At 29.4% G+C, this 9,647-nt stretch overlaps 1 long non-coding RNA gene across 3 annotated transcripts; it reads left to right on the forward strand.

Annotated features, from left to right (window-relative positions):
• Positions 1–3,062: 3,062 nt before the first annotated feature.
• LOC119670886 lies at positions 3,063–5,192 on the forward strand. 3 transcript variants are annotated; one of them, XR_005251742.1, is made up of 5 exons: positions 3,063–3,103; positions 3,227–3,659; positions 3,874–4,108; positions 4,427–4,877; positions 4,960–5,192. It is a non-coding gene; the product is annotated as an uncharacterized LOC119670886 (long non-coding RNA). The 3 variants fall into 3 exon arrangements; XR_005251741.1 differs by lacking the exon at positions 3,063–3,103 and having other exon boundaries at positions 3,117–3,659; XR_005251746.1 differs by lacking the exons at positions 3,063–3,103; positions 3,874–4,108 and having other exon boundaries at positions 3,117–3,659.
• The last annotated feature ends 4,455 nt before the right edge of the window (positions 5,193–9,647 follow it).

The following is a 9,647-nucleotide window of genomic DNA, read 5'->3' on the forward strand; positions in this document are numbered from 1 at the left end:
TGTACGAGCTAACAACAGTAAATGGGCCCGAAGTGACTTAGACAAGGCAAACGTTTTTGCTGAATATCTTGAGGAATCATTTACGCCTAACTGCGGTCAAGATGACGAAACTTATGACGAAACAGACAATCGTTTGATTTTAGAACCTGAGGTTCAGATCCGTCCTGTTACTCCAATAGAGCTAGAACAGGAAATTCAAAAGCTGAAAAATAAAAAATCGCCAGGTTTTGACCTCATCACCGCCGAGGTGTTAAAAAAGGTTCCTAATAACATAGTTCTAAGGCTTACTAATTTATTCAATTCGTGCATTCTATTAAAGTACATTCCGAGTCTTTGGAAAGTAGCCGATGTTATAATGATTCTCAAACCCGGGAAGCCAGCGCCTGAGGTCTCATCGTATAGAGCAATTTCGCTTCTACCAGTATTATCAAAACTGCTCGAAAAAATTATTGTTAAACGTCTTAACAAACTTATTGAGGACAGAAAATTGATCCCAGACCATCAATTCGGATTTAGAAATAAACATTCTACAATCGATCAAATTCACCGAATTACCAATGTAATTGAACAAGCCTTGGAAGGAAATAAAGTTTGCTCTGCTGTTTTTCTTGATGTAGCCAAAGCATTTGACAAAGTATGGCACAATGGTCTTATGTTAAAGCTGCGAAGCACGCTCCCTAAACAATATTGCGATCTCTTGGAATCCTATTTGACTGACAGATTCTTCCGAATCAAACAAAATGACATTACATCTGAGCTGAAAACAATCAAAGCTGGGGTGCCGCAAGGTAGTATTCTTGGCCCAACTCTCTATTTAATATTCATAGCCGATCTCCCTTCTGCGCTGGATGTTTGTACTGCTACCTTTGCAGATGACACAGCTCTTCTGAGTATTGGCTCAGACGTTGATGATTCAACTAACACACTTCAGGCTACGATTTCTGAAGTCAGTAAATGGTGTAAGAAATGGCGAATAAAACTTAATAGTACTAAATCTGTTCACATTAACTTCACAAATCGGAAAATTCAAAATAAGCCTGTTTATTTGAATGGTTGTGTAATCCCATGCAAAAATACTGCTAAATATCTTGGCATGACACTAGATGTGAAATTGCGTTGGAAAGAACATGTCAAAATAAAAAGAGAAGAGCTTGATATTAAATGGAAGAAACTGTATTGGCTTATGGGAAAGAAATCTCAACTCTCACTAGAAAATAAACTTTTATTATATAAACAGATCCTTAGACCCGTTTGGAGTTATGGCATACAGATTTGGGGCTGCACAAATAAAACTAACCGTATGGTTATTCAACGTTTTCAAAATAAGGTATTGAGGTGTATTGTTAAAGCGCCTTGGTATATACGTAACTCTGATCTGCATCGGGACCTCGACATTGAATATGTAGCGGACGTCATCACTAAGTTTGCAAATTCTCATGCCTACAGACTTAGGCATCACGTAAATGCAGAGGCTATGTGTCTCTCTTATCCTATGCAATCAGATAGAAGATTAAAAAGAACTCTACCCAACGATCTAGTTGGTAATTAGCTTAAGCATCTTTACTTTAAATTCAATTTTATATTTGATAAACTAAAATTGCTTGTTAGTTTCATTGTAATAAACTAGTTGCAGTATTATATTAAAATAAAAAAAAAAAAAAAAAAAAAAAATTTTCTATATTTTGATTTAATTGAATCCACTTCTTTATTTATTAAACATCTTATGAAAATATTAAATGGCAACTCTGGCTATTTTTCTATCGACTAACTGAGTGGATTTCTTTTCATTGGCCCAATTTACACTATTATGAACGTAACATGAACATGAACTTGAAAAGCGGTTTCGGATAGATGAGAGAGGTAAGAGACTGTGATGTTAGTTTATGAATTTCAAGTAATGAAATTTACTGTTTTTTTTCAACTTGACATGCTTACATGTACAATGTTATATTTTGGTGTTTGTGAATACTTTGAATTTTTGTAATGTGCACTATAGCACACAAGCAGTTTATACTTTTACACAAAATAAAACAAATTTCACACTTCATGACAGTTCATGATAGTGTAAACTGCACTGTCAGTTTATGTTGTCGTCAAGTTCATCTCACATTCATGATAGTGTAAATAGGCCCATTGTCTTTCTAATATTGTTTTGGTAATTTTTGACGTTTGCATAATTTTGAAAACACATTGAAGGCCGTGTGCTAGTTTGAAGAAATTGAGGAAAATAGTAAATTATGTCGGTATGGCAGCAAAAGTTGGTATTTACCAAAATTTTTTATAGGCAAATAATATAAAAATTACGTAAATTATGGTAGTTATTACCATTGCGAAAATTTTATAAGATGTTTAATATATAAATAAATAAATTTGAATATTTTTAACCAAATAAAAAATATAAATTATGCAAATTAGATCAACTCGCATACGGCCTATATGCATGGTTTTGCTTCTTTTACTAAAAAAATTTCCCTAAAATGTATTTGAAAGAAACTTCACAGAAAAGAAATTCCATTGTTTGTCACTTTTTGTTATATAAAAGTATAAAAAATATTTTTGTAATTTTCAGTGTGTATATTGTATTAAAATCTTTTCTAAGTGTTAATTTTTTCGAATAAGAATATATTTACAGCAGTAAATAAATAAGAATAAATATGACATATAATATAAACACATGAAATGAAATGTTAACAATTTTATCGTGAATACCCAGTTGCTTGATTTGTTTTCGTGGTTGTGTGTTGTTGCGAAGAATTAAATAATACATCGAATATTTTTAAAGGATCTACTATTTCAAAGGTGACTAAAGGTAAACTAAAGGTTTGTGAAATATTACTTAATTTTTACGCATAATTTGTTGTTGATGACATCTTTATTTTTTCAATTAATTTATTACTATATATAATAATTATATCATATACAATCATAATTCGTATTTACTACACACACTTATTGTGCAATGTTCAATAATAAATAATACACTTTTTATTGTCAATATGGCACACATGATGGCAACCCAAAATAGTAGTAATTTGACATAGAACACATTTGTCGTTGCGTATTTGAAGTGAGTGCTTGTAAGAAAGTTCTGAAAGATTTGGCGGTATGTTGCGAAATTGAGATATTGGTTAAAAAGAAGCGATAAAAATGTATTAGAACTTTTGCTCTTGTGTTTGTTGAAATTCATTAAAATAATTCCACAATAATTGTTTTTATGCAATTTTAGAATGCAATGAATAATAAAATATAATAACTTAAAGTGAAGAAGACCTCATGAAAAGCCAAATCATTTTGACAGCCGCTTTAACGGAACTTTCTGTGGCGAATGGCAAGACGCTTTATTATAATTATTGTGTCATAGAAATAAGTCAGTTCACAAACTTTGTAGTGGCTTAAAAATTGTTTTTATGCAATTTGGAATGTGATGAAGAATAAAATAAAATGAACTGAACTAAAGACGACATGAAGAGCAGAATCATTTTAACAGTTGCTGTAACGGGACTTTCTTTTTTTGTGGGTTAGGACAAGACGCTGTTTGTTTGTTGCGCCATAGAAATAAGAATTAAGTTAGTCAACAAGCAATATTTTAGCGTCTTGAAAATCTGAACAACTTGAAGCTCAGAAACGGACAAAAGGAATAATGAAAGTGTATTTAAAAGGTAAGTTAGAGTCTTTAAATTTAATTTGTGTTATCAAAGACTTGTGTCAATCTAAATAAAAACCTTATTTTATATCCTTTTATTCAGATTCAGAGGAAGCTTTAATAACAGAAATAATACTAAGAAAAAGTATTTGAAACTGTTCAGATTTAAATTTAAATTACCATTTTTATGTTAATTGATATATTTAACAGAATGTTTGTACTTCTATTAGAATTTAAAAAATATTGAGGATTGGTGCTCCACAAGGAAAGCATTTTTATTATCACCCATAGTGAAATACACATTTGGCACTCACATTTAAGGAATAATGACAGATAAAGAGAAAAAAAACAAAATGGTCTCGCTTCAGGCAAAGATTTTGGGGTTTCAATTAAGCTAAATTTTCAATTTTTTTTTTTGATCCCACATTCAGGGATATTCACCATTTCGGCACTGAAGATAGAAATGTAAGTAAATTTAAATATACTCATTTTTTTCTTATAAGTAAAAATATCGTTGTTGAAGGCACTTGTACAATCACGTACTAAACAAAATACGTTATAAAATCGGTTTTGCGCTATTTTTAGTATATAATTTGTTCTTATTTAAAGTAATCAATGGACCATCACCGGATAAGCAATGAAGATTTAATATATAATAATATACAATCTGCAATAAGCCCCAATACTGTCCAGTGTATTTGTATTATGTTTTTTTAAGTTATTTAAATAAATACAACCCAAATTTAAAATAAAAAAATTTATTAATTATTATTTTTTTTTTAGATGTATATAGAGAGAAGTGATCATATATTTGGTCCTATGAACTAAAAATAAGTATACCAAATTCGTATAAAACTTTCCTCTAAAATGTATGCTGATTTTTAATACCAGCGGTGTATTAGTTACGTCAAAGTCATTAAATGGAAGTCTAGGAAGTAATATGATTTAATTGAGATGTCTTATAACACAATAATCCTAATGAAAATTTATAATATTGGCACGTAAATCATCGATAAATAACCAAGTCTTAATAATGACCCAACTTTTGCTGATGATGATTGCGATTGTGCCCTTTAAAATGATGCGTCACAAATTGATGGAACTTATACTGCGGCTTGTACGTATTTTATTCATTTTTGCTATTTGCCGGATAACATAATCCAAGATGCTGTATATTGTTATCGTTATTGATGCATAGTTAAAAAATAAATAATGAATTTACGACTAAAAAGCTGTAAGTGAAATATGATATTTTTAATTTTTTTCTTTTTAATAAATACTTAAATTTAAAATATTGCATTATTTTTTGTTTATAGAATTTTTCATAACTTTTCCTGCGAATTTCCATCTAAATGATGTCGACAACTATTGTCAAGTAAGAGATAACTTCCAATTGATATATTCGTTTATTGAAACAATAATTAAACTTAACTCAATTTAATAAAACAACATTATCTTCAAGAAAATGAAAACGCAAACAAATCATCAAAAGCTAAGCTTTTCGTTTATTAAAACAATAACTAAACTCAACTTTATTTAATGAAACAACATTATCTTCAAGAAAATAAAAACGCTAGCAAATCATCAAAAGCTAAGTGCATATTTTATTAAATATATATTATATTTTTACAAAGTGTACTATATCGGTTTAATAATGTTTACATATTATTTAAAAATATTTAAAATCAAAGAAACTTGATCTAATAGAGTTCTACAAACTTGTTTAAAAAAATTGGCTTCTATAACAATTTCTATACCTGTTGTTAGCATATAAACTTTTGTGTTTATTTTCTAGTATCTATTAATTATTATGGACTAAAATGGATTAATTTTCTTTGATTTGTGTATTACAAAACCTTTTTAAAAATTCAAATAAAAAATGAAAGCTATAAAAATGTACAGAAATGAAACATAAAATAAACAACAAAACAATTATTTCCAAACTGAGAGGCAATCCTTTCTTCAAAAACGACTTACCGAGAAGACCTTCTCTGACAAACTTAACAATTTATAAATTTAACTGTTTTTTATAAACTTAATGCAGATTCCATTTAGCTTAAATAAATATATCGTCATAGTGTATAGAATATATTTATTAAAGTAATATAATAATAATTTGTTACCGGGCTAATTGGTCAAATTTTAATATAAATAAAAAGACACTAATTTATTATTTATATTAAAAATCGTTTATACTTTATTTCCGATATTTCGACTATCTTCGATAGTCATCTTCAGGGAAAACTACACAAAATATAGGATGTTCACATTTTTATAGCGGATTATAAAGAAAAATCATACAATAAATACAATAATAATGATGACAACAAGAGAAAAAACAACAATAAAAATACAAAAGAAAAATTAAAATTATAAAAAAAATTTATAAAAAAAAACAAAAAAAGCTTTACAAACATCCTGTGTCATTTGTTTATAATATTCCTATAAGCCTGAGCACAGTTGTCCGTATCAGTTTTATAATTAAGTCTTATATTATTGGGCACTTGAAGTATTGAGAGCATTTCTAGAAAGTACCTCTTATTATGGTTCCTTTCTTCATATAAAATTTTTGCCTTATCAAAATCAGGTTCATGTTTATGCTCCATACAATGCACAGCCAATGCTGTATTGGCTTCAGCACCACTTTTATTTTTTAAACTATGTTTATGTCCAGCCATCCTTGTCCTAAGCTTATTTTTAGTCGTACCTATATATATTTTGTTACATACATTGTACCCGTCACCTTTACAATTCAGCTGGTACACTACATTAGATTTGTCTTTATTATTAATTTTAGTTTTCGTATTGCTATATAATTTAGCTATTGTGTTTGTTGCCTTATGAGTAATTTTATAACGTTCCTTGTCATATATACTAGAATTCATTATTTGGTTTGACAATTTCGGAACATAATCAATGGATTTATATATTTTTTTGTCATTATTATTGTTAGGTTGGAGCTTTTTAAAGGTCTTATTAAGCATCATATTAATAATCCTTACGGGGAAGTCATTCTTTATTAAAATATCACGCACTATGTTCTTTTGTTCATTATGGAAAATTTTGTCACTCAGTACTAGAACTCTTCTAATAAAATTGGATGCTGTATTTAAAATCACGTGTTTAGGATGATTGGAATTATAGTTAATTAATCTTCCTGACGCTGAAGACTTTTTATACCATTGAAAGTGAATTTGGTTATTATGTCTAATTAATTCAACATCTAAATAAGGAAGCCTGTTATTCTTTTCTTCCTCTATGGTGAATTTTAAATTTGTGTGAAAAGAATTCAAAATTTGAAGTATTTGAGTTATTTTATTTCTGCGTATTATCGCGTAGATATCATCTACATACTTCGTTAATAATCTTGGTTTATATTCCTGGTCATCCACACACTTTTCCAATAATTCTTCCATCACGATATCTGCTATAATGGGTGATAACGGTGAGCCTATTGGCATGCCTTTACGTTGTTTATAAATTAGCCCGGTAACAAATTATTATAATAATAATTTTTGGTCACAAATATAAGTATTTAATATTTATAAAAAAACGGAGGGCACGCCGTAAATAAAAATTAAAGTAATATACTTATATCATAATATGTGTTATCTCAAAACAAATATGAAAAATGTACATTCACAACAAATTTAATTCCTTAAAACGTCGACTGTCGTGGTACTTTTCATTACTCCTGATAAAGAACCCAATTTAATTTTTTCTTTGAGTTTAATTTTTTATAATTAAATTTTATGTTTATTTATTAATGCATTTCTCGGACACTATTCATATTTTTACTCACACATTTTAAATTTGATCGAAGCAAGATATTTCATAATTGACGTCCTAATCAAGAATGTATGCTATGAGTAGTTTTGACATATTTTTTATTTGAGTGAATTTGTTTCAGTAGATTGTTGTCATTTTTTGCAATATTGTAAAAATCTTCACAAGAATTTGTCAAATTATATTTGACACATAAAATGGTTTCCAAAGTTTCAACAATTATTTCTGATTTTTCTAATTTCCACATTTGATTCACTGTAGGAAAAACGCGTCCAGTCGCAGCGTTAGTCCCAGGTAAAGTTAGCTTCCAGGTAGCTTGCTAGCACGCAGTACGTATCTTGTATTTATCTGAGAGATAAATACAATGTAACTGGGTAGCGAAAGCAATATGTTAGTCGTCGTAACCCGTAGGATTACTAGAACGCAAAACAATGATTTTAGCTTCTTTTTCAATTTCGTGTATATTCTGTAGGGAAAGGGATCAACACCCCCTTTATATAATTTGCATAATGGACGGGCTATACTCCTATACTGCGCAGTCAATCTCCGGACCAACAAATCCTGTCTCCATTATATTTCACACAAGATCATGAGTCCACATAACCTTGTATCCACTGATTCACCTTATTGATATATTTGGTTCGAGTTATTAGGATGGTAGACTTCGCTTTATCCGTCTGAACAATTAGAAGTCAGCATCTTATGGTAAGGGGTTTGATCCTGGTGCTTTACCATTACATCTGTAAATTGTGCGTAATATTGTTCCATCTCGGTCCTGCAATATATCCCCACGTCCACATGATTCTCCACATATGCTTCGGTATACATATTCGTAGCTACCATACACTCTTGTATGTTTGGTGGTTTCAACGGGCAATATTTAGGCTCAAAACTTAATAATATTTCCAATTTTGGGGCAATTTTCTTTCACTCATATTTACACAGCCCCGTATACAGCCTGAGGTATTTCGTGCTATCTGGGTTCCAAAAGTATTGTTTCCTTTGTTTCCAGATTGAGATTTAGAGACGCCGACTTTATCATCCGCAACCTGAGTTCAGTCGTTTTAGCTTTATCGCTTGTAGTTTGGGTTTTTGCTGGACTTTCAGCTACAACCTCTCCTCGCATAAATTCGTCTTACGCTACATCTTTATCAACTTCTCACTGAAAATTCTTTCCATGTTACATGTCTGTGAATATACATGTCTAAGTTTTTTTGGACCGTTAGACAATTATATTACAGAATCAAAATATATATTTTGACGGCTCATCTTTATTTTTTCCTTCTTCCTTTAAGTTTATAATTGAGTCATAGCACGGTTCCGGTCTACCTTCGCACTTGTTGTTGATGCCTTTAAAATTGTTTCCTTTGTTATATGGTTTCTTTTTGATGTTATTTTTCCACCGACATTAAGAGGTATTATAAATTATTAAACCGATACTAATTATCCATACACTGTTTTCTGTGGTAAAGTGCGTTTTTGCATATATGTAAGAACCAGGGACCGTAACAGTTATCATAAAAAAAATAAAAATCATCTTATAACTGTTATCATTTGCATTAAAAAAATAACTGTTATCATAAAACTCAAAAAATAATAATTAAATTTGATTTTTATTATATTCTTCAAAAATAATTATTATTATATGTCTTTTATTTTTTCGCGCAGAAATTACTCTTAAAATTTGCTTCTTATTTTAAAACTCACAAATAACTGGTATACTTGCGTTATATAATATAAAAATCAAGAGTATCGCGCAAATTCTGCGCGATATTTTTAAAATGAAAATATAAAATACAATTTTCATACAAGGTAGTTGTTTTTGTAATTCCATAGAAAATGTTTTAAAATGTTGGTGCAGGTAAAGATTTAGTTCAGTTTTTTGTTTTTGTATTTTGGATTCAAATTTTGTATTTATATTTGTATTTTGTAGGAGAACAAATATGTATGCAAAATACAAAAACAAAAAAAACTGAACTAAATCTTTACCTGCACCAACCTTTTCAAACATTTTCTATGGAATTGCAAAAACTACCTTGTATGAAAATTGCATTTTATATTTTCATTTTAAAAATATCGCGCAGAATTTGCGCGATACTCTTGCTTTTTATATTATATAACGCAAGTATACCAGTTATTTGTGCGTTTTAAAATAAGAAGCAAATTTTAAGAGTTATTGCTGCGCGAAAAAAATAAAAGGCATATAATAATTATTATT

The sequence above is a fragment of the Teleopsis dalmanni genome, chromosome 1 (assembly GCF_002237135.1).
Source record: "Teleopsis dalmanni isolate 2A chromosome 1, ASM223713v2, whole genome shotgun sequence".
Taxonomy (NCBI): Eukaryota; Metazoa; Arthropoda; class Insecta; order Diptera; family Diopsidae; genus Teleopsis; species Teleopsis dalmanni.